The sequence below is a fragment of the Eleutherodactylus coqui genome, chromosome 1 (assembly GCF_035609145.1).
Source record: "Eleutherodactylus coqui strain aEleCoq1 chromosome 1, aEleCoq1.hap1, whole genome shotgun sequence".
Taxonomy (NCBI): Eukaryota; Metazoa; Chordata; class Amphibia; order Anura; family Eleutherodactylidae; genus Eleutherodactylus; species Eleutherodactylus coqui.
The window spans coordinates 331,867,096-331,893,175 of record NC_089837.1 but is presented as its reverse complement, the minus strand read 5'-3'; the positions used below and the strand labels follow the sequence as shown (position 1 = coordinate 331,893,175).

The following is a 26,080-nucleotide window of genomic DNA, read 5'->3' as shown; positions in this document are numbered from 1 at the left end:
CAAAGTGGAACCAGCTTGTCTTCAGTGAGAAATCCAGGTTTAGTTTGGGCACTGACAACAACTGTGTTCATGTCTAGAGACCAAAGGGTGAGCTCCTCAATCCTGCCTTTTCTCTGGATCAGCACACTACCCCCATTGCTGGTGTGATGGTATGGGGGCCAATGCATATGACAATCGGTCACCTCTAGTAGTGGTACGAGGCACAATGACAGCTCAGCGATATGTTCAGGACATCCTGCAGCCACATGTGTTCCTCTCATGGCGGCTTCCAAGAAGCATTTTCCAGCAGGATAATGTTTGGCTGCACACAACAAGGGTGTCACAGGAATGTCTCCACAACATTGTCACACTTCCATGGCCTGCCCGGTTACCAAATTGATTGCCACTAAAATATGTGAGGGAACATATTGGATGCCAACTTCGACAGCCTGTATGCCTCCTTATATGCCCCTATCGCATCTTGCATCCAAGCTAGAGTTGGCCCAACAGAGTACTAGAGCCTCATTTCAATTATTCAGTTTTCTGTGATAAAGTATCTTTTTGCTTTGATATTGTAATCACTTATTTATATCAACATTACAATCACACATAGAAAGTTTCATTTGATTCAGACAACTGCTTCTAGGTGCTTGATTTTTTTGACAGTGAATGTATACCTTGAATGTATTTATTGTTTACTGCTCACCAAAGACCTCTATAGTTTTGAAATGTTGTTATTTTTGTAACGAAAGAATAAAGTGTTTTGTTTTATTACTAATGCTCTTTGAATGCTGTCATATATTGGTGGAATCCTTTAAATTACCCTGAGACATAAGAAACGTACTACTATTTTCTCGATAACTTTAATTCCAACATATACAGAACAAAAGAATCCATGCCAAAAGAAAACAACCACCTTCACTCTAAAGGCCCATTTAGACACAACGAATATTTTGAGCGACTTTTGAGCGATAATCGTTGTGTCATTTACAGCGCAAGATGATCGCTCAAACGTTGAGCGATCAACTTGCGCTCCAAGCGGAGGATGCAGAAGACAAGCGGGGCTGCTTGTCGTCTGCATCCAGCTGTTGCCTGCTCAGAGTGCCCGGCTGTTATACAGCCGAGTACTGGTAGCAGAGGATGCAGAAGACAAGTGGAGTGTCCTCGCTTGTCTTCTGCATCCAGCTGTTAAACGCTCCGAGCGCCCGGCTGTTATACAGCAGAGCGTTCTAAGCGGAAGATGCAGAAGACAAGTCTCGTGGCCCCGCTTGTCTTCTGCATCCAGCTGTTCTCTGCTCGGTGCGCCCGGCTGTTATACAGCTGAGCGTTCCGTGCGGGGTATGGAGAGCAGAGCTGGACCGCTCTGTTCTTCATACCCAGCCTGTCATCAGGGAGCGGTATACAGCTGAAACAATAGTATCAGCTGTATCCCCCTGTGAATCCCTGATAATACTCATCGTTGTCTTTCAGCATGCTAAAAAACAACGATGAGCGACGGCATAACGAAAACTGCACGATGTCAGTGCCGTTATACACAACGATTATCACTCAAAAGACGGCTTTTGAGCGAATTTTGAGCGATAATCGTTGTGTCTAATTGGGCCTTTATTCTGAGCATGACTAAAAGTCATTCAATTCAGTAAAACATTTTTTTGTGTTTCTAATGTGGACTTTTTCTTCCCTCTCGCTGGATTTCTTATCTACACGTAGAGCATTATGGACATAATGTGCTAGACAAATGGACTTTTAGTGAGCATGCCAGATGGTAAATAGTGCAAAAGTGCTCTACCTGCAGTTCTCTGTTAATCTAGAAACCTGCCACCAAAACTAATGTATGTGTTCAACACACTCCACTGTACAGCATCCCAAGCACAGAAAATGACAAGTATAAGTAAGGAACGAAAAAAAAACAGCTACATTTTGAGAAAATTATACTCTCCAGGCCTACATCTGCATAAAGTTTAAAATAAAGGGCCTTACATACTGACTCATCTATTTTGGCATTGTGGCAAGGGGGTTTCCTGCCTGTGGATCGCCAGCCTCTCCATCCGGGAAACGGCGCACCTCACGTGTAAGCAGGCTCCAGGAGACTTGAATTTCTTTTAAAAACTGGCGCCAGCCAGCATTTATTCCACAGCAACAAAACTTGTACAGCATACAACATAGTCTATATATAATCCGGGGTTCACAACCCACTAGGTCACCATCACCAACTCCGCCTGGGGCTTCTGGAGGGCATCCTCCGTCAGACCAGGTGACAGGCTCAAACAGCTCCAGAGTCTCGGTCTATCAGCCCTTTCAGCTCCACTGAGATATCATTTTTTTCCCTTGAGTGTGACTGGAACTGGCTTTTATCTAATTCCTGCTACATTCAATGTGTTAACTAGAGATGAGCGAGCGTACTCGGAAAAGCACTACTCGCTCGAGTAATTTGCTTTATCCGAGTATCGCTGTGCTCGTCCCTGAAGATTCGGATGCCGGCACGGAGCGGGGAGCTGCAGGGGAGAGCGGGGAGGAACGGAGGGGAGATCTTTCTCTCCCTCTCTCCCGCCCGCTCTCCCCTGCTCCCCGCTGCGACTCACCTGTCAGCCGCAGCGGCACCCGAATCTTCAGGGACGAGCACAGCGATACTCGGATAAAGCAAATTACTCGAGCGAGTAGTGCTTTTCCGAGTACGCTCGCTCATCTCTAGTGTTAACCCTTTGTTTCTTTTTTTCAGGTAACAGAAAGCCTGTCTAGCACCCTCTGTAGGCCATTCTGATACTGCACTCCCACAGCATCCAGCTCTCAAATCATTTCTCTATTACTCTGGGTCTAAACAAAAAGGTCCATTTCAGTCTGTTTAGATGTGTGTTTGTTCCTGCTCCTTTTGGATTCTCCTAGGCTCGTTTTTCTGACCATCTCTTGTCCCAATGCGAAAGCCCATATCTCTTTGAAGGAGTTAAAGGTGGAGAACACAAAATCCTTTAGACTTCATTCACTGTGTCGCTTTTATGTGGTAATAATGTTGGAATACTTTTCCTTTTCCTAGTGATGCTGGGAGTGCTTCATTTGTGACACATTGTGTTTTATATTCCAGGTAAATTTTGGTTATTATGTTTTGTATTGATTTAACCCCTTAAGGACCAGACACTTTTGAGATATATATTTTCATCGGTTTACTCTATTCTGGAGGCACATTGGAAAAACTTCAGCTTTTTTTAACCATTTAGAAGATATACAAATTTAACATTGATTATTAACATTTTGTTTTCCTACACCAAGCCAAGACTGCCAAGTCTCATGGGTGTCAGAATGATAGATACCCCCACAAATGACCCCATTTTAAAAGAACACATTTTAATGTATTCACTGAGCGGTGCCATGCAATTTAGAGGAGAAAAAAATTCACATTTTTGCAAATATGTCATTTTAAAAAGACAGTTTTTTTTTCTGTAGTGCACATGATAATGAGCATTTGCACCCAAAAGGGATACCCCTGTTTGTTTGTTCATCTAGGGGTGTACTGCGTATTTTGACCCGACGGTTTTTGAATGAATCTAAGCAAAGCAGAAGGAAAAAATTATGATTTTTATTTTTTGGCAATTGTGTCATTTTAAAAACAGGTTTTTTTGTACAGCACACATATGAATGAAGAATTGCACCCCAAAATGGATACCCCTGTTTGTCTTGTACTCAGAAACATACCTATTGTGGCCCTAAACTTATGTCTGCATGCACAATGGGGGCAAACCGAAAGAAGCAACCGGTTGCTTTCAGAATAGACATTTTGCTTGAAGGTGTTTTAGGCCCCATAGCACAATTGTTGAGTCCTTCAGTGACCAAAATGATAGAGAACCTCCACAAATAACCCCATTTTGAAAACTAGACCCCTTAACGCATTCATCTAGGGGTATACTGCATATTTTTATCCCACAGTTTTTGAATGAATCTGAGCAAAGCAGAAGGACAAAATTACAATTTTCATTTTTTTGGCAATTGTGTCAATTTAAAAACAGTTTTTTTTGTATAGCACTCATACGAATGAAGACTTTCACCCCAAAATGGATACCCCCCCATTTGTCCCGTGTTCAGAAACATACCCATTGTGGCCCTAATATTATGTCCATATGCACAACAGGCTCAAACAGAAAGGAGCATTAAATATCAACTTTGTTTTAACTTTAATGTAATCGCCATTATCCATTGGATAATGGCAATCACGTGACTAGGGATTGCTCACCGCAGCCCTTGGTCAGTGCTCTAGGCTTTCAGCTACCTTTAGTAGCCAGGAATTTCCAGGGGCCTCCCCAGCTTCAGCACTTGATTCTGCTATTTTGCTGATGGGCTCATGCGCCAAAGTTGGGGAAAGGTCTGCGGATAAGGATCCTATCCGGGGACATCGCTGGAGGCCTTAGGTAAGTGACTTCACTTCCCCTCACAGATCGGATCCGTGTTGGGAGGTGAAACTTTAACTTTTTTTTTACTTTTACGTGATTGCCGTTTTTCTGTTTTACTGCAGTTCCCATGAAATCTCCAGACTCTTGGCTACATCTGATAGCCAGGAGCAGGGAGATTTTGAATTACCCTGGCAATTCACAGCTTTTGTACATGTGTCCCCCACTTTGGCGGCGGCGCGTGCGCAGAAACCGTGGTGAGCTCTGCACATAAATCCGGGGGCCTTAGGTTTGTAATTTTATCTCCCCTCACGGATATGATTCGTGAGGGGAGACGAAACTTAAACTTTTATTAAACTTTTTTTTATTTTACATGATCGCTGTTATCCATTGGATAACAGTGATCATGAGACCGGGAACCATATACAGCGGCTCCTGGTGATATGCTTTGGGCTACATATGCTAGCTGGGAGCCAGAGAGATTTTAAATTTCCAGGGCCGCACACCGTTCTGTGCACGTGCCCAACGTATGACGTCTGATGTGCTTGCACAGAAGGCGCTGCCAGACCGGGAGGCCAGAACGCCTAGGGACATCTCGGAGGATGGGGATGAGTACTTTTATTTTTATCCACTTTTATTTACTTTTCACTGAGTTTCATATGAGTTGTCATGTCTACAGCTTGCAGGGTTTTAATACCCGCAGGGAGCGTGTTTTTACATCCTTGGGATTAAGGCCTAGCAAGCCAGGGCGTAAAAACACTATGGGGTCCTCACTAAGAGGGTAAATTACTAGGTATGCAAAAGAAATGCTTTTTCTTATAAAATGTAGATTATGCAAGGTTAAATTAAACACACTGCATGTGCCTTTTGATCTACATTAGTTTTATAGCATCTGGCAAAGTTGTACTGCCATGAGAGACTTTTGCTTAAAACAAAAATTGAACACAGAAAATAAAAAATAATTTACCCATCACCTATGACCAAATTGTCTATGCACTTTCATAAAGAATGTATTGATCACTGTATATGTACATAATACCAGATCCACTGTATATTATATGTTATTGTGAAGGAATAGTATATCAAACCCATGTGTACTCTCCGTTGTGCATATCCGATATAATGTATACAAAACAGCTGTATACTTTATACGATTGAAATATTGTTATTTGTCAATATTGGTCGACGACCCAAATTATGAGGAAGTCTGAGGCAGTATTTACATGGCCGATATTCTCGTGCAAGTCTTTTGCAATGAGTGTATATACACATGTACAATTTTTCTCTTGCAGCAAAGCTAGAAATGTTGCATGTCCTGTTTTTCTGTGATTCTGCAGAAAACCTTACCATTATTTTCTATGGGCAAATTTAAAAAATTGCATCTCACTCGCATGTATACTATTGGTCAAAAGTTTTAGAACAACTCAATTTCCCAGTTATCTTTAATTCCAATAAGTCTTGAGATGACAGGTTACACATAGCGATAATAAAATTTTACAGCTTGTGTTCAAGGTGCGAACCCAACCATCAATCTTTCCTTTTTACAAAACATACATAAACAATAAAACCAGGATGAAATAAGAATTAGGGTAGTAGGGCGGGGGTGCAAGGGAGTAGGGATATAGGAACATCTCTAGAACCTACACATTCCAAGACCAAAAATGAATCATTCTTTTCATACCTATATATTATTAATTCTAGGATATGATATCTTAATAATCATCCTTTATTAAGCTAATCCTTTGGTATTGCCATCTAACCAAGGTTGCCAGGTTTCTTCATAGCTTTGCATTCTGTCCTGTCTTAAGGCATATAGTTTTTCAAATGAGCAGTGCTCCGAGGTCATATTAATTAAAGTTTGGATTAATGGTACATTAGGGATTTCCACTCTCTGGCTATCAACAGTTTCACATTAAGTAGTATATGTGCAATAATTTTCCTGCAATGTGCAGGAAATTCCTCTACCCCCAGCAACAAAATTGCCAGTTGTGGTTTTGGCTTAATTATTTAAATTCTTGATTTTAGAGGTTAATACGAATACCGAGTTCCACAAGGAGAGAATAGCTGGGCACTTCCAGAATATGTGAAGAAGGGAGCCTATTTCCCTACAGCCTCTCCAGCATGTACTGGGGGTTCCAAGAAAGAGTCTAGCCAATCTTATAGTGGAATACCATCTGGTTAGAGATGGCGAGCGTACTCGTTAAGGGAAATTACAGAAGCGAGTATCGCCATTTTCGAGTACATGCCTGCTTGCCCGAAAAGATTTGGGGGCCGGCGGGGGGGAGCAGGGGCCGCTCACCCCCGCCGGCCCCGAATCTTTTTGGACAAGCAGGCATGTACTTATTAATGGCGATACTCGCACGAGTAATTTGCCTTAATGAGTATGCTCTCTCATCTCTACATCTGGTTATCACTTTGCAGTGTAACCAAATTTATAATCCTCCTTGTTTCCTCCCACGCTTGTCGACCCTGAACGAAACCCACCTGGTCGCTATGAACCAACAATGGAATGATTTTCAGTAATCGTTGGGCTAAAATTTTGGGGTATATCTTTGTGTCACTGTTTAACAAGGATATGGGCTTGAAGTTTGCCCGGGAGGAGGTATCTTTATCCGGCTTAGGAATTGCCACTATTGTGGCCTAAAGCATTTCTGTAGGAAGGTTCCCCCTGCACATTGCTTCATTAAATATTTTATTTAGGTTTGGGGTCAGTTCCTTTCCAAACGTTTGGTAATATTCATTTGAGTACCCATTTGGTCCTGGGGCTTTGTCTTTTTTAAGGGCTTTTAATATTTTTGAAATTTCCTGCTTAGTAATAGAGGTGTTGCGTTTTTCTAGGTGTTCTGTGATTGTTCTCAGCAAGAGAAACCACATAATCTTGTAGATATGATACCTTTTAATGGCTAACAAAAATACATGATGTAATAATAGTGAGCTTCCGAACCAACGCAGGATTCTTCTTCAGGCTTATGAATTGGATCCAAAGAGGCATGGATATTTATACACACTTATAACATACATACATACTTATGACAAGGCACAGATATGGATGGGATTGGTTCGCACTCTAGGTGTTCTTGATTACTGTCAGGAGATTAATGCTGTTTAAGAATTCGTGTATGTTATTCTCATTGGGTTGTATTATCTGAGGGAGTTTTGCATAGAATCGTTTAAAAACTTCTGCTATTTCCCTTGAGTTACTAATCTTAAAATTTGCTCCTGATTCATATACGAATGGAATTTTAGATTTCATTCTTTTTTGTTTTACTCTCCGGGCCATGAGACTACTGAAATTGCTATTAGCCATGTAATAAGTAGCTTTGTAGGATTTCAGTTGTTTTTGGTGTTCCAGAAGCAGATGATCTCTCAGTTTTTGTCTTGCGCCTAATAACGCTCTATGTGATATGTCTGATGGAGCAGTTTGTACTATTTGTTCTAGATTTTTTAACTAATTAATAGGGAGTTTAGGTATCTAGTTTTTCCTTTTTTTGCGTCGGGAACCTTGTTGGATCATTATGCCTCTAATAACCTGTTTATGAGCGTTCCGCACTGTAAATGGGTTCATTTTCGGTAGGTCATTTTTAAAAAAATACTCTTGAATGGCTGTTTGTATTTTTTATTTATAAGGGTCGACTTTCATTAAGAAGGTGTCATTGCGCCAAACCTTTGGAATGTGTATTCTGAAGTTGGCAGAATTCTGTATATTCTGAGAATGCAAGACCTGTTGCTGATACGTAGCAATTTTGTGTTTCGGTTCTTTGGAAAGAAAATTAGGTGACAAGGTGTTCATCCAGAGTAGAGGTATCAATGAGCGGGATTCACCCTGTGGGGAAAGAACAGAACTTGGGGAGAACAAAACATCAGTCTCCTTCATCAAGACATTTGAATGTCATGTGGAAGGAATATCTTTGGGGGGGGAACAGTCTGCCGTTTTTAAGAATAAGGCCTTCTATAGACTTGAAATTAGGAGGAGAGGGATTTTTAATAGAGATGAGCGAGCACCAAAATGCTCGGGTGCTCGTTACTCGAGTCGAACTTTCAGTGATGCTCGAGAGTTAGTTTCGAGTAACGAACCCCATTGAAGTCAATGGGCGACTCGAGCATTTTTGTATTGGTGGTCCCACTGAGCCAATCAGAAGCAGCAGTCACACACCCATTCATAAATTCATGAATGGGTGTGTGAGTGGAATCTGCCTCTGATTGGTCAGGCTGTGACCAATTAGAGGCAGCTCATTCAGTAGGCGGGGATTTTAAATCCCCGGCTGCTGAATACTACTCACAGCTGTTCAGAGCAGTTCAGGAGGACTGCCGCTGGCCGCGCTGAACTCCGTCTGCCGGGACCAGGTGAATTGCTTGGAAGGGCTTATATATTTAACCCCTTCCCGACAATTCATCCCGCGATCGCCGACAGCCCATTGCTTTTAATAGAGCCGGCTGTATTGCCGGCTCCATTGAATTCAATGGGCTAACATCGTTCTGCCGGGACAAGGTGAGTATATATATATATATTTTTTTTACACATTTCTGGATGAATTGGAGGGAAGGGCTTATATATTTAAGCCCTTCCCGACAATTCATCCCGCACTCGCCGGCAGGCCATTGCTTTCAATGGAGCCGGCTGTATTGCCGGCTCCATTGAATTCAATGGTCAGTGCTCGTTTAATCGAGACGAGTACTGCGTGGTGCTCGTCTCGAGTAACGAGCATCTCGAGCACCCTAATACTCGAGCGAGCATCAAGCTCGGACGAGTATGCTCGCTCATCTCTAATTTTTAACAACGTAGGTGACAGTTTCTCCTTTAGGCGAAAAATGAATAAGTGATCAAAGAACTTTCCATTTTAATCTAGTGTTCAGCAGTTAGATTTTAGTGCCCAATCTGGTGTCAAACTTGTCAAAGATTTCTGACTATTTATTCGGATATTCCAATTTTTTAGAAGCTTCTCTCCCTCTCTGGGTTTTGTATAATATAAACTTTGTCGTCTTTAGACACAATCAATTTTGGCAGAAAGCCCCAATTGTACTGGATCTTGTTATCTCTCAGTGCTAAAGTGATATTCCGAAACTTTTTTCCGGTTTGTATAGTCACTTGAGATAGACCCGTGTATAGTTTAATTTGCTCATATGGTGCAGGAAGTGTTGCATTTTTCCTAACAGCATACATCATAGCTTCCTTGATGTGGAAAAAAATGGATTCTCACCATCACATCTCTGGGAAAGTGCTCTGGTACTGTTCTAGGATGGGGTAATCTATGCGCTGTGTCTATTATTCTTTCTTCTAGTGTAGACTCTGAAAGTAGGTTTTATTAATTCCTGAATGTGTGCTGTTAGGGCAGACTGGGGGAACGACTCTGCTATTCCTCGTATCTTTATATTGTTGCGCCTATTTCTATCCTCTATGTCTGCGACTTTACTCCTGAGAGATTCCAACTCATCCACCACATTGTAGTGCGTATCTATTAGCTCGTTATGCGATGTCATGACTTCTTTAATTTTACTTTCAATGTGGTTCACTCTGTTCCCTATTTCTGCCATGGATGTGTTCAATGAGGCTGAGAAAACTGATATATCTCTCTGAAGAGATCCCCTTAGAGCTAGGGTCATTTCCTTGATAGTTCTGATGCTGCTTGCTCTTAACAGTGGATATTCTGTAAAGAGTCCTCAGCTTCCTCATTCATAGGAACTATATTATTAATCCTAGTTTCTTTATCTGGGGAATGAGACCTTTGTGGGAGCCCTTGTTGGTCTTCTGCTGAAGTGCTTTTTGCAGCTGAATGGTTCAAGAATCTCTGCTGGGAGAGAGTGCAGGCACCATCTTGTATGCCCCTGAGTGTGACAACCTGCTACTCTGCTACTCTTGGACTCCCTACTGCTGTTAGGTGAGCTGACACTGGGCTCTGGGATTGAAGGGACAGGAAAGGCTCTCTTGTTTAGAATTGTCCTCCTGGGCTGCTGCTCCGGCTTGTCTCAGCTCCGTGCAGCACATGCCAGCTGCCTGCTCCTCCTTCTCTCCTCTACTTGTACAGGCCATGAAGACGATTGTGAGCTGCTGGGGACCCGTTTTAGTCTTTTTTCTTGTTGCCATCATTCTGGTCAGTCTCCTCTCTGGCATCTTGTGCTCGTTCCCGACCTCCTGATGCTTTTAAAAGTGTTTATAAGGCCTCTTCTTGCTGGAGGAAACCCTTACAGGAAGAGGTCTGGCAGACTAAAGGCCACTACAAAATCAGATGACAAGTTTTTGAGCATTAACAGTTTGTATGATCGGCAATTCACAGCACAAAATCTTCAAGCACAGCTTAATACAGCAAAAAAATAAAAAAAGGTTTCAGGTCAACTGTGAAGAGAAGATTTCTACCTGCAGGTGTAGACAGGTAGAGTATCAGTAAAAAAAAAGCCCCTTCTAAGATTGCAAAATGAAAACAATGACTTTCCTGGGCCAAACAACACCTCCAGTTGACTACCGAAGAACGGAAGAAGGTCTTATGGATTAATGACTCAAAATCTGACATCTTTGCATGCTATCAAGTACATGAAAGGATGGTTCCTAAGTATGAGACACCAACTGTCAAACCTGGAGGAAGAAGTATCATGGTCTGGAACTCTTTTGCTAGGTCCAAAGTTGGCAACTTGGACTGGCACACTGGACAAAAAGAGCATTTTAATTCACTATGCAACACCCTCTAGTGTACGCCTAATTGTTTAGGGGTTCATAGTACAGAAAGTCAATGATCCAAAACCTACTTCTAGGTGATGTTAGGGCTACTTCAGAATACATAAAGAAGCCGGTAGGCTTCAAAGAATGGAGTGGCCTGCACAATCTGCATTGAACTTGTTTGGAATGAAGTGGACAGAAGGGTGAAAGCAAAGCAACCTACAAGTGCAGCACATTTGTGGGAACTTCTGCAACAATGCTGGGAGGAAATTTCTGAACAATATCTGAATATAAATGTAGAAAAAATGCCTTGATTGTGTAAAGCTGTTATATCAGCTAGAGAGGGCTAGTTGGAAGAGTCAAAAATCTAGATTTAATTTGCGGAAAAAAAGTTAATCCATTATTTATTTTTATTCACCTTAACTTGTTTAATTTGTTCCATGCTTTCTTTTCTAGGTACATTTAAGACATTAATTTGTGTAAATATCAATATAAACGGGAAAAATTGAGGTGTTCTAAAACTTTTGACCAGTAGCGTATGTGCGAGTTTCATGAGAGTGTAATGCGATTTTTACATTTTTCTATTGAAAGAACCTGTGATCCTCAGGCATGGGAAAAACATATTACACTTGCAGGCTAAATCGCGGGTTTCAGAGACTGTATTATCAGTCCAAATTCTTCAGACTTATATTGCATTTGCCCGTGTAAATGTAGCCTGAAGATGTGTTTTCTGGTTGAAGCATTTTATGTATTTGATCAGTATTCCGATATGAAAAGCAGACTATAGCAGCTGCATACTGGCTAGATAAAGAAATCGGTGGACTCAACAAAGGATGTAACATAGGGGCTTATGTCAATTAGTATGTCTGGCAGATAAAATTATGTTTTGTGCCATTAAATTCAATTAATGCCTTAATGTACATAGACAAATCAACACCTTTCGGTGTTTCTCCTTTGTCATTGTAAGGTTTCTACTAGATTTTGCTATATGGCTACAGGCAGTTGCATCCATTCGGCCACAAGATCAATATATCACTACTGATGTTGATCATAAGACGTGGTTCACAGTAAGGAATCCAGTTTTCGTAGGCAATTCCAGTTCTTACACATCCAACCTTGCTTTGCACAAGAAGGGCATTGTCACACTGAAGAGTAAGAGTTTCCAAATCGCTCTAGCATTATGATTTTTCTTTCCTGGAACTAAGTGCACGTTGCTAAATCATGGCTAACTTCCTCCATCAAACTTTACAATTAGTACTGTAGTGCCAGGCAGGAAGAATCTGCATATGTTACAGATTAGTCCTATAAACAGCAAGATGGTGAAGCATGTTTCATCATGTCAGAGAATGTCTACGGTCCAGTCCGATGACAGTTCTTTACACCTCCACAGCCAATATTCGGAACTGTGCATCATATTGTCAGGCTTGTATATAGATACTTGGTATGGAAACGTAATTCACAAAGCAAGTTCTTGTGCTTTCAGAAACTGTTTGGAATACTATCTTGTTAAAAAATGAAGATGATTTTTATTGCTTGCTTCCAGCACTTGGCAGTCCCGGTCTGTAAACTTGTGTGGCCTACTGTTTAGCAGCAAATGCCGATGTTGCTCCTAGACATTTAGCTTCACAGTAACAGCATTCATTCACCGTCCAAAAAGCAGCTCTTGCGAACATATGTTTTATCTTTGGACTCCCAGACTTATGGTATGTTGATTTTTGACACTTTTTTCTTTACTGAATTGGCCATCCAACGTGAGGGTTTATTCAATGAGGAGTACACTGAGGCTCGTTGGGCATTTACCTCTCTATCAAAGTCACCCATCATAACCTCCCACAGCATGTGCCTCAAATCGTAGAGGAGTCTATGTGTGTCTTCAGAGGGATGTGGTTGTAGCTGTATTTTTTTAGTCTGGATTTGTGAGAGAAGGTTGTCTACTTTAGCTGTTTTCTTCTTTTTTTTTAAATTAGCTCCCAGCTTTATGAGCACCCCACTCATGTAGGCCTTGTGGGCCCTCCACAAGATTAGCGGGTTTATATCTGGTGTGTCGTTAAGTTCAAAGAACTTTTTAGTACTTGTTGGATAATTCCTTTGTATTTAGGTAGGTTCTTCAAGTATGTGTTATTTCTCCATACTCTATGTGGTGGGTGGCTGCCCTCCATGGACAGGGTCACCATTATGGGAGAGTGATCCGACCATGATGAGGTGCCTATTCCTGAACTCTTTACTGAGGCCAGGAGTCCTCTATCTGCTGGCAAAGGTCAATTTGGGAGAATGACCTGTGTCTTGGAGAGTAATAAGAGTACTCTCTCGCTGAGGCATTAAGGCATCGAAATGTATCATATAGTACTTCCTTTTGTAGTCAAGTCCCTAGGGTGGGACTCTCTCTTTGTGATCACCCTGTGGTGTCTATAGATCTGTCAGGAGCTACGTTTAAGTCCCCATAAACAATTAACGCCCTTTTGCTATATGCTTAACTTCCTTCATAACCTTACTTAGAATTTGAATTTTCTTTGAGTTGGGAGCATAGATATTAGCTAATGCCATATTTATTTCCCACGGGGTTGGTATGTCATGAAGGTCAGAACATGTCTCAGAGGACCCGGCATCACAGGAAGATGGACCTGAAAATGGAAAATTAGGAAATGAAAAGCTAATTCTGCTTGCATATCCGAGTGTGGGAGGGGGGTAATAAGTTCGGTCAGGTGCAGCATACACTCCGAATCTTGTCGTTGTATGTTTTTAAAGGTGACTTGGTGTGACAAAGAGACACATTTCTCCTATTCCGGTGTCTTTGGTCATTAATATTTGGGTACCCAATGTCATTTTGGTCTAGCATCTGTGTGGGTTTGTCTTGGGGGCTGGAGCTTGATGCCCCACCCTTTCAGCTTTTTTTTTGCTTCCGCGGAATTGTTAAATGTGTGGTTAGTATTTTCTTTTCTTGCTATTATTTTATTAGGGAAGCCCCATTTATACAGGATATCTGCATGTCTAACATATCTTCTGCAATGCTCCTCCTTGCCTCCATGGTAGCCTGTGAGAGGTCTATATACAGGTGCACATCTGCGTATGGACTTGGGAGTGTTTGTAATTTCCTTGCGGCTGACATGGGGGATTCTTTAATGTTAGAGTAGCGAATGTGAACTATAATATCTCTTGGGCTGGATTCATTGAGAAATGAAGTCCACGACAATCTGTGAGCTCTGTCAATTTTCAAATCTTGTTCAGAGATTTCAGGAGAATTTTACGCATAAGCTGTGTCAGGGACCCTGGATTTCCGCTGTGGAGACAGATTTAGGGATGCCACGAAACTATGATCCATTCTACTGCTGATCTCTAGGAAAGATACATTGACATTGGAGGATAAGCCTTTGCAAACTGCTTGTACGGTATCGCTCAAGGCCATTATAGATGCTTCAATAAAAGATTCTGTAGCTGGTTTGTCTGTAGATGATAAGTTTACTATCCCATCCTCTGTGGCTCTTTCATGGTTTAAATTATCTCGTAAACTCTCATTGTCAGACATTCTCTGGCTCTGTTTCTCAGGGATGCCTGTGGGGGGGGGGGGGGGGGCTGTTGCTGCCATGAGACTGTGCAGTCAGCGCCATCTTGGATGTTTTATGCAGTTCTTTATCAGCTTTTCTCAGGTCTGCTCTATTCTCTTCTAGTGCTCCCTACCCAGGAAGATCCCTTACGTGCATTTCTCTATTGAAGCGGGACTCACAGCATCTCCTTGTACCCTCAGGCAATCTCTCTTCAGCGCTGTGCGGTTCGTCTGACGGGGATCCGGAAGTAGGCGTGCAATAAGCGGCCCTTGCTGAAGAAGGCCCGCGTGCTGAGAAGCACTCCTCAAGTCTCCTGGGATTCGCTTTAGATGGCCTCCTCCTTATCATCCCTGCTTCCTGGGTATGTAGTGAAGCGGTAGCTTCTTTTCTGTCACCTGTAGCGCTGTGCTTGTTGCTAATAGAGTGATGGTGCCGAGCGGAGCTCACTTTGTTGCTGCCGTCTCGGTTCCTCTCCAAGCAACCTTGCCAACATATATTTTGAAGACCTTTTTCCGGCATCCCGTGCTCTATAGTATGACCAGATCTACCAGTAATGCTCATTTATGCATATGGCTTAAAATACATTTTTGTACCCACTGAAAAAAGATGCAGTACCCTTTCAAAAAATACAACATGTATTTTTATGTTAAGAATATTAGAAAATTGAAGTTTTGAGTGTTCCATATACTACTTGGTCAATAGTATGTCGCCACTTCTAATTAGTGGCTATACATACCAGTAGGATAATATGAAGCCTTTTTATATTGCTTATATAATGCATCATGTCCACCTGTGCCCACTGCCATGGACATCTTCTCACCAGTCCGGATGCGGTGCGGGTCCTCTTTTCTTCTCCACTGCAGAGTGTTCGGGTGCGCTGGCCAGCGTGCCGCCCGCATGCCCAGTGCGTTTTTTTTTTCAAATCTCCTGCTTTTCTGCGGATCTGCACGCCGGGATAAAATGATATCCACAGGTATTTAATTACCTGCGGATGCCCAATGGTTGTCTATGGGCATATTGAGCTGCGGATCGTTCACGCGGGTGACTAGCGGGGGTTACGCAATTCAATTTTCCCAGTAGACATGAGGCCTAAACTGATCCATCAGTCGTCATTGCTGAATGAATAAGGAAAGCCTATGAGCTACTGTGAACAGTGTCCAACATGTGAACTGATTTAGAGCTCGTTCACGCGGGCGTGCTTTTCATGCTCTAATAGCATCACACAAAAAAAAAGGGCATAACGCTCGGGAGACAATAGCATGAACGGGAGACAATAGCATGAACGGGTGATTTCCAGCTATTAAGTCTTGAGCTTAATTAGCAGTAAAATTGTGTGATGCGTGTTATCCATCTCCCATAGGAGTCTATGCAGAGTCCTGCACAGCTCGCACCACAGATAGGTCAGGTCCTATCTTTTCTCGCAGCACGGACCTTAGATGCGAGCTTTGCACACACATGTCCTATCTTCGTTAGGTGCAAACTTTTTGTGCAACTAAAATTCCTTCATCTTAAAATTTCCATAGGAAACCATTGTTTCTATTAGACACGATTTTTTCACGCGCCTATATTGCGCTAAAACCACAATCATGTGAACGAGCCCTAACTGTTATTATACGTTAACCTGTTAGCAACTGTATAATGTAAATTTAAGTCATACATTCACTGCTGCTTGAAACAGATGACACTCCTTCTGCAACAACTTGTCCAAGTCCCCATCTTGTCATAACAAATAACATTTAAAAAATTGGTATCGCCACGTTCGTAAAAGTGCAAAGTATTTAAATGTCACATCATACCTGATAAGAAAAAATTAAGACAATGTCAGAATTCCTTTTTTGGGCACCCCGTCTTCTAAAAAAAAATTTGACAGTAGGTCATATTGACCTAAAATAAGCCTTTACCCAGCCTTCTCAATGGAAAAATAAAAAAGTTATGGATTTCAAAAATATGGCAACAGAGAGTAATTTTTCTGAAATGTTTTTAAAAATTTTTAAAGTAGTAAAACAAAAAAAGAAAAAAAGAAATGAAGAGTGTGGATTTTGTATTACCGCAATCATACTGACCCACAGAATGAAGTTAACACGTAATTTTTACTGCATCATGAACACTGTAGAAACAAAACTGATATTTCAACGGTGCAATTGCATTTTTCCTATTTCACCCCACTAAAAAGTAGTTTTTTTTAAAGTTCTATAACATATTAAGGCTGGTTGCACACGACCGAATTTGAATTGCGGAATCTGCCATCATCAGCAGCGCGGATGATCCGCGATATTCTGCACCCATTGAAAGTATAGAACATTTGTATGTGCGGTCACATAAGTGGATAGCGATTGTGATTTCTGCAGGCAGATGTAAAAATCGCAGCATGTTCTATTTTTCAGCGGGATCCGCACAGATAGCTTCCCTTGAAGTCAACGGAAGCCATCTGACTTGCAGCCCATCTGTAATTGACATTACAGACGGGTCGCAGGTACCCACGCCATCGCCTAGCGCCGCTGCGGTTAAAACAAAGATTTAGAAAAAACCCTGCACTGTGCATGACTGACGTCGAGCTGCTGCAGTCCTCCACAATATAGGAGATAGTAGATACGCAGGGTCGCCGGGCCGCGGCATGTTCAATAATACCAGTCGATGGATGAAAGATCTTTCTGGGAACATTCAAAAATGTTCTCAATATGCAACTGCAGGCATAAGAGCACATTCACACAATCGAATTTTCACTGCATAATACACACACACGGCCGCGTGACAGGCGGTGAATGGAGTCAATGAAAGTAAATGGATTTTCATTGAACCCTTCACATTAGCGTGTAAACTCTGTGTGTAGACATGCCTGAGAAAAACATGGCAACATGCTCTATTTCTCCGTGTACCACGCAGTGTTAGCCCTATACTTTTCTATGGGCAGCATGTACAACGCTATCCATACGCTATACAATGCATATTATCGGCGCTGCATACGCAACCCCGTTGAAACAGAGGGGGGAATTAAAAAAACTCAAAGTCACACCACGCATGACCGTGTGCGTGAGGTATGTGGTCATGCGCAATGCACTCACTGTAATACGTGGCGGTAGCAGCTCTCTGTAGGCAACACACAGACCTTTAAAATGCAGCGGTCATGTGGATAAGCCCATATACTGCGTTTTTCATGCAGGTTTCTATGCCACCAAGAGAGGAAAAAAAGTTGGGACATCATTAGCTTGCTTGCCTGTGTTACTGCGCAAAAAGTGCAGCTCTGCACGAAGAATGCAGCGTTTTTACATACGCTTGTGTGACAGTGGCCGCAGAGCTCTTACATAACTATATTTGTTTTTTTCTCCTCAAATGTGTTCTCTAAGGCCTCTCTCACACAAACGCTTTTTACAGCGATTAACGCGGCATTTTGAATGCTGTGGTAATCGCAGTATAACGCTCCCATTGATTTCAATGAAGCCTCGTAGACATGCGTTTGATTGTGGTGCTGGACAGCGCTTTCCAGCGCCACTATTTTGGAGGGCTATCTGCTCTATTTTTCGATGTTTAGCGCACCTCCTCACCCATCACAGGACCCATCACAGGGAGCTGCGGCCGAAAACAAAAGTAAAATTGCGACAAAGTGCCACAATTGAAATTGCGGCACTTTGCTGCGTCCTTGTGTGAGAGGACCCTTAGAATTTACAAAGTAAAGTGCCTTAACCCCTTAATGACATGGCCTATTTTGGCGTTGAGGACCAAGCGATTTTTTGGTATTTTTCCATCTCCATTTTTCAAAAGCCATAACTTTTTTATTTTTCCGTGGACGCGGCCATATAAGGGCTTGTTTTTTGCGTGGCGAGCTGTAGTTTTTATCGGTGCCACTTTTGGGTACATAGACAATATCGTAAAATTAAAAAAAAATTTTTTTATGATAACAGGGAGAGAAAACGCATCAATTCTGCCATAGATTTCTTTTTCTTTTTTTTACAGCGTTAATCATGCAGCATAAATGACACACTAAATTTTTTCTGCGGGTCGGTACGGTAACAACGATACCAAAATTGTTATATTTTTTTTAGGTTTTTACACTTTTTTGCAATAAAACCCCCTTTTTTTGGAAATCTTTTTTTTTTTCTCTATAGCTGCATTCAAAGACCCGCTGTGGGGTAGCGCGGGATCTTATGTGATCTCGCGCTATCCCCAGGACGTACCGGTACGTCCCGTTGCGGGAAGTACCAGGCTCCCAGGACGTACCGGTACGTCCTGGAGCGGGAAGGGGTTAAAGACAAGTTTTATTATGCTATCATCTGTACTTGCTAAAATACAGAAAATTAAAATAAAAAAATCTCCTTGCAGTTGTATGGTCATAAATTGTAATTACACAAACCAAAACACACAGCAAACCTTATTACTTCCAGGCACCCCAACCTTATTAGCCTGTTAACCCTTCTTACCAATCCACTTCACACCTCCATCAGATTTGTACTATCTCCAGCAACTGACTGCTTCCGCCTGAGCCATAGTTCGCTAATAGCAGAAATGAAACAAATGTCATGCAGTGATCCGCTAGTCACTTCCTATCTGAAATGACTTGTTCTGCGCTTCCTCTACAAAAAAGTGACTAATGAAAACAGAAACACGAACAATCCTTCAGCTGATATTAAAATGAAGACTGGAAAAGTCAGAAATAACTATATGCAATGACTCATAGGGAACCAACAAAAGACAGTTTTAGTTCCCCCAATTCTAGTTATTCCTTAACTATGTTCATCATCATTAGTTCACAATAATAAAATCAACACAACAAATAGATTGATAGTATATAGTAGATTTTAAACCAAAGCTTACATTCCTACAAAAACATAAAAACACTCTGAGATACAATGTATTTCCTGCCGCGGCCCCCAGTCAGATCTGACATGTTTCACTTCATGTATAATCATTTTGGAATGCTTTGAAGGAGCACCTTGTGGATTTCAGCGTCTCCCATTTATTCGGACATTCCAGGCACTATTTCAGGCGTGTTCAGACGGCGGAATTTGACACAAATTTTTTTGTGTGGATTCCACCTCTAAAACCGCAGCAGAAATTCATGGCTAAGGCGCATATTTCTGTCGCAGATTCGCACACGTATCTAGCCCTGTCAATGGGTTCTAGGGGGATTCACTGAAGGGACATTTTGAAATGTGCTTGCGGAGATAGAGACGAACTGACTGCCTGGATGTTTTTAGTCAATGGGCAGTCCTGAGGGTGTTAAAAGGGTGTGTCATCTGGAACACGCTGTGAAAACTGCAAGCAGCAGGTTATAGAGCAGCAGAAGCTGAGCAGTTTGATACATAGCTTTGTGGGAATAGGCTCAGTATGACTTATGTTTCATTCTGTTACATCTCCGCTCGTTCTGAACTTAGAGTTCGAGTGGGTGATCTTAGCAGTGATTGACAGCTCTATGTACGGGTATTAGTACAATATGTGAACACCAAACGTATGGGTGGAGACTTTGGCAGGAATGCCCACAGCTACTGATTTGCTGGCCGAAACACACCTTCACAGAGCCAAGCCCACAGCACCTACCTACTATGGTTGTAGACAACATACAGGCCATCATCCCCACCCCAGAAGCCGGCATGGGCTGAGCATGTCCACAGCAGCAGCTGCTGGCTCAGCGCTCCCTCACCTCAGGCAGCAGCATGGCATCTCTCCAGCCACCAGCCTCTGTCTGCAGCATCCTGACTGCTCGCTGACGGCGGCCGTCAGGAAGGAAGGTGCACAGCCGTTGTCCGCCAACAATGGCTTCTGCATTGGCTCTGCTGCCGCCGCCAGTATGACGGGAGGTGATGACAGGAGCAGCCGGGCACAACTACGCCCTCGCTGCTGGCAGCGAAATGAAGAACGTCGGTGAGTGTAGCTTCCAGTCCCAAGTACCCCCCTCACTGCATTAGACATATCCTCCTCTCATGGGGAAAGTAAGCAGGGAGCTGAAGTACTACAGCAGTTAGCATACTGTAGACTCTTGAAGTTGTGTGTCCGCCCACCCAATCAGCAGCTGTGGGCGTTCCCTGTAATTCATCCATGCCAACCCATGTCTGCACCCATACTTCCGGTGGAGACATGGTACACTAATACCCTATGTATGCGCCTTCATACACAGATAACTGTCAATCACTGATAGGACCGCCCATTGGACCTTTAAGTTTATAAAGAGCAGAGATTTAAATGAATGAAGTCGTACTGAATCTATACATCAATCTGCTCAGCTCTTCCTGCTCTATAACATGCTGCCTGCAGTTTGAACAGCATGCTCAATCTGACAGGTTCCCTGAAGAGAGCGGGTAAGCCCGCAGAAACACGTAGCAAAAGAACGAATAAATTATTTAAAGTTATCTACGGACAGTGTGTCCTTTATCTCTGCTGGAACCCACGAGCGCGGGGGAAATTTTTCTATTTGATACGAGAGGTTCCCTTTTAGGGGAGTTATAAAAAAAATCCTAAACTCTCAATATCTTGAAGCTAGACAAATAATTTGATGTCTATTGTAAAGACAACTGAGAGGCAATATGAATTTTCAAAGTAAGGGTGACTACCCACTAGCGTTTGCAAATGTGCAGCATTTTTTTTCCAGGTGTCTATTGGGCTTTCTAATGTTAAAAACACATTGCAGCAAAATCGCAATTTACCGCAAAATCACGATTTTGTGCGATGCGATTTTAACATTGACAAGTCCCATAGACCCTTAGAGAAAAAAAAACGCTGCGAATTTCGCAGTGAAAAAGAACTTTAGTGGGTAGTCACCATTAAGGAGGTATTCTGAGACTTTCACATTTTTTCTATTGATGACCAACGGGTCAACCATAAATGATGGGTGAGGATACGCTGCTCAGGATCCTCACCGATCAGCTGATTCACGGGGGTTCTGCTGTCAGTGTAGGAAGCAGAAAGCACTGAACATAGCTCGGTGGCTTGGATTAGTACTGCAATTGCAATTCACTTTGAATTTTGTGTCTGCAGTACCAACCCTGGGACTAAATTTTGTCCAGTGACTGGAGGGTCACTTTAAAGATTCTAGCAATGTCCCTGACTGTCTGGCACACTATGTCCAGACTCTAGACAGTGTTAGGATCTTCTTTGTGGAACACAAAGTCAATAACAGGAATTTCAGCAATGTGGCACTCAAAAATTAACCCATTAAGGACCAAGCACAGTAAATTTATGGTGCTTGGTCCTGGGCTTCAAACCCAGCCGATGGGGGGGAAAGTCACTGAAAAAGATCTAAAAAATAGCCTTATATGTCACGGAAAAAAACGCTGCAAAAATAATTTTGGTAACTGAAGGAAAAAAAAATATGGCAGTTAAACCACCACATGGGTAAAATCCCTAAAAAGTATCTGATCCTTAGGGCACACAGGCGTATTTTTCATCAGTGGAGAGAAAGTATAATGAAAAGATTTGCATTTCTTCCGTATTTTGGACCCTCTCCTGTTTTTGGCTCACAAAATACTGATGAAAAATACGTCCATGTGAATAAAGCCTTAGGCCTCTCTCACACAGATGTTTTTGTACAGCGTTTAGCGCTGTGTTTTCAGCCCTGTGCTAAACGCTGTACAACGCTCCCATTCATTTAAATGGGGCTGAAAACGCTGCTTTGAAAAACGCTGCATTTCGAAAGCGCTGAATGTTCTATTCTTGGCCGTTTTCAGCTGAGTCTCCCATTGAAATGAATGGGCAGCGCAGCTGAAAACACTGTAAATGCAGCATTGAAAAACGCAGCGTTTTTGTAAACGCCCTCTGTGAGAGAGGCAGATACAAAACAGCCCGGTCCTTAGGCTTTTTTCCCACGACCGTATATTAGCCGGCCATTTTCACAGCTGGCCGATATAGGCTGTGATCTGCTGCATTGGATTCCATTTTATTCAAAGGGGCAGTAGTCTATAAGTCATAGAATAAGTATAGACTCTTCTCTAAAATTATATTTATTGATACTTTCTTAAAAACTTATAGCACACCTAACAAAAAACACAAAACAAAAAACCATATGGGCAGCGAACAGAGGTTGTTGGCAATCACAGTATGTGTTTTGAAAGAAATGCCAACAATAATCTGTATCCTAGAGTATGTTGCTCGGATACTGTATCCAAAATAGAACTAAATATGGGAGGCTCAAATAAAGGAAAACCGCCTCTCTTGGTACAACAGGATCAAAGAAGGTACTAGGGCGGCATGGATCTTCTAGATTTATAAAATTACTGCTCCATATAGGAAACTGTTGCACGTAACGATGCTTATAGCAACTTGGAACTTAAGTATCCTTAGATATGCAGCTTGGATACTATATCTAATGTGGGATCAGATACAGGAGGCTTAAAGGGGTTGTCCCGCGAAAGCAAGTGGGGTTCAGCACTTCTGTATGGCCATATTAATGCACTTTGTAATATACATCGTGCATTAATTATGAGCCATACAGAAGTTATTCACTTACCTGTTCCGTTGCTAGCGTCCTCGTCTCCATGGAGCCGTCTAATTTCAGCGTCTAATCACCCGATTAGACGCGCTTGCGCAGTCCGGTCTTCTCCCTTCTGAATGGGGCCGCTCGTGCCGGAGAGCTGCTCCTCGTAGCTCCGCCCCGTCACGTGTGCCGATTCCAGCCATTCAGGAGGCTGGAATCGGCAATGGAACGCACAGAGCCCACGGTGCACCATGGGAGAAGACCTGCGGTCCACCGAGGGTGAAGATCCCGGCGGCCATCTTCACAAGGTAAGTAAGAAGTCACCGGAGCGCAGGGATTCGGGTAAGCACTATCCAGTTTTTTTTTTTAAACCCCTGCATCGGGTTTGTCTCGCGCCGAACGGGGGGGCTATTGAAAAAAAAACAAAAAACGTTTCGGCGCGGGACAACCCCTTTAATGATGGACTAAGTTGTAAGGAGAATTTATGTGTTTATCAAAGAGAAGATGATCCCAGATCTCGTGCAGACGTCTGGACCCAGGAGAAATACATATCACACCAGCCTCGCATATTTACCGCATATTTTATCATCAACTATCAAAACTCACAGGGTCGCGTTGATCATTGCAATTTAGGGGATCACTGCTCTTTGTGTAGATTTATATGTATATTTCCACTTATTGTGACTTAAGACTTCAACGCGTTTCACCGTGGATACCACGGATCATCAGGAAGTAATTGTCTGTGAAATGTCCAGGACTCATTTAGCTGCCCAAGCTAATAAAGATTCATAAACCATCTGCCAGCTAGTGTAATTTACAAAGAGCTGTAACTCGATGAAAATACTGATAAAAATACGCCCATGTGAATAAAGCCTTATGGTACAAAACAGCCCGGTTCTTAGGCTTTTTTCCCAGTACCGTATATCAGCCGGCCGTTTTAATGGCCAATATAGCGCCGGACGTTTTTACTCCTATGGGAGCCCATGGCAGCGGCCGCAGATAGGGTGTAGTTTAGCAGCGTGGCTGCTAAACACTCTTCCTCTGCTCTCCTCCCCCATCCTGTGCAGGCTCACCTGTCCTCTCCTCCCCGCTAGCTCTCTGCAATGGGATGGGGTGGGGGCGGGGCTAAGCACGGTTCCATCCCGCCTCCTCCAATTGCTGGCTGTGGACAAGGGGTGGGATGTGGGCGGAGCTAAGCTCACGCCCTCTCCCCGCCCCTTGTCCGTAGCCATCAATGAGAGGAGGCAGGATGGGCCAGCACTTAGCTCCGTCCCATCTCATTGCAGAAAACGAGCGAGGAGGGAGGGGAAAGGGCCGACGGCATGGTAGTCTCGGCATATATATGCACCGGGACCCATGCCGTCTGAACGGGCACACAAACGCTTGATTTGTGCACCTGTTCACCAGTTTTAGCTCTCGCAACGTAGCGTATATCGGTGAGCCGTGAAAACGGCCGGCCGATATATGCTCATGGGAAAGAAGCCTTAAGGGGTTAAATGGACTAAGAAACACCCAATCCTGTTAAGAAATTTGTGATCTGGTGTCTGGTCTGTGAATTAAGGGGTGTAGAATCTAGTACTTAAGGTTTCAGGTTTGAGGTCTAATAAATTATAATTTCAGGGTCTAAATCAATCTGGAGATTTGATAATTTTGGTTCTGGGGTCTGATCTAGGGTTTGAATGTATTTAGGAGTTTGTTCTGGGATAACAGCAGGATTTAGCTTCTTCTTACATTATTCCTAAACTTGTAAAGACGCATTTTGCTGCCTACGGCTAGGTGTCACCCACCTGGTATGCAGCGGGCTCGGCTACAGGGCCAGCTCCATACACCCCCAAGCATACTCTTGCATGAAGGAGTTAATTCCAGTCTCCGGCTGAGTTCACACAGGGCGGATTTGCCGCGCAAATTCTGTACGGGATTTTGCTGCGGCAAATCCGCCCGCGGCTGCTAATTTGTCAACAGTGTCATCCACACGGGACGGCCAATCTGTCGAGACAAAGCCAGCAGAAGCCGGCGCTGCGGCGCAGATTCCCCAGCCGCAGAATGTTTTTTTTTCTTTTCTGTTACTGCACTTTATGGGAATGCCGGCCGCAACGGAAAAGTATGCATCCAAGCCGCAGCAAAACCGAGAGATTTCCGGAGGGATTACGCCCTGTGAGAACCCAGCCTTACTGTACTGTACAATACCTTTGTTTGCTATGTAGATGCTAGCTACTCCTCCCTATTACAACGCGCTGCTGTTTATTCTGTTGTGTTTTTGTTTTACATTTCTCATGGAGCTTGTAAGTTCATAATGCAAAACACCATCAAACATAGAAAAAACAGGCATTAAATAATATCTGTATATTGTACTCCTGCACTCATATCATACACCGCGCAAATACAAATAGCATTCTTTTGGAGTGTTGAAGGGGAAATATGCTCCACACAATGTCCCTTTACTTGACTAACCACCACGACACCACAAAGACAACACACAGACTATAGTTTTTGGAAAACAAAACACATTTTTATTCACAGGCGATATAGTGGGAAGCCTGATGTCAATCACAGCATTTTGATCCCTACAGAATGACCGATTACACGCCTGCTACCTGGCTCTAAGGCGCTGGGCAACACCTGCCTCTCAACTTTTGGGCACACTGTAAAAACGCACGCCGCATCACCAGCTTGTTAGCTTAACATAGAACCCGCTGAGACCCACCATCATTCTGACATGGCCTCTTCCAGGCAGTAGGTGGCTTAACATGTACCATTAATTGCCATATTACCAGCCTTTCCGCCAGCTTAATATCATCCCATTGCCTCATCATCAGCTTGGTTACTAGCTTAATATCAGCCCATTGCCGCATCACAAGCCATCCTGCTGGCTTAACATCAGCCCATTGCCGCATCACAAGCCATCCCACTGGCTTAACATCAGCACATTGCCGCATCACAAGCCATCCCACTGGCTTAACATCAGCCCATTGACGCATTACCAGCTTGGTTTTTGGCTTAACGTTAACCTAATGAGCCCTGCCTGAAAGTCTGTGTAGCCCCCTCCCAAGCAATAGCTGTTGTAGGATCTTTTGATCTTTTGCCTAATCCTGGGACAAGAGCTGCAATTCCCCAGCACTGCCCTACTTTTCTG

At 43.0% G+C, this 26,080-nt stretch overlaps 1 protein-coding gene across 2 annotated transcripts in view; it reads right to left on the bottom strand.

Moving 5' to 3' along the window:
* LOC136576244 (ras GTPase-activating protein 4-like) overlaps positions 1-26,080 on the bottom strand; it is a 143,953-nt gene that overhangs the window by 68,607 nt on the left and 49,266 nt on the right. The window lies entirely within an intron of this gene.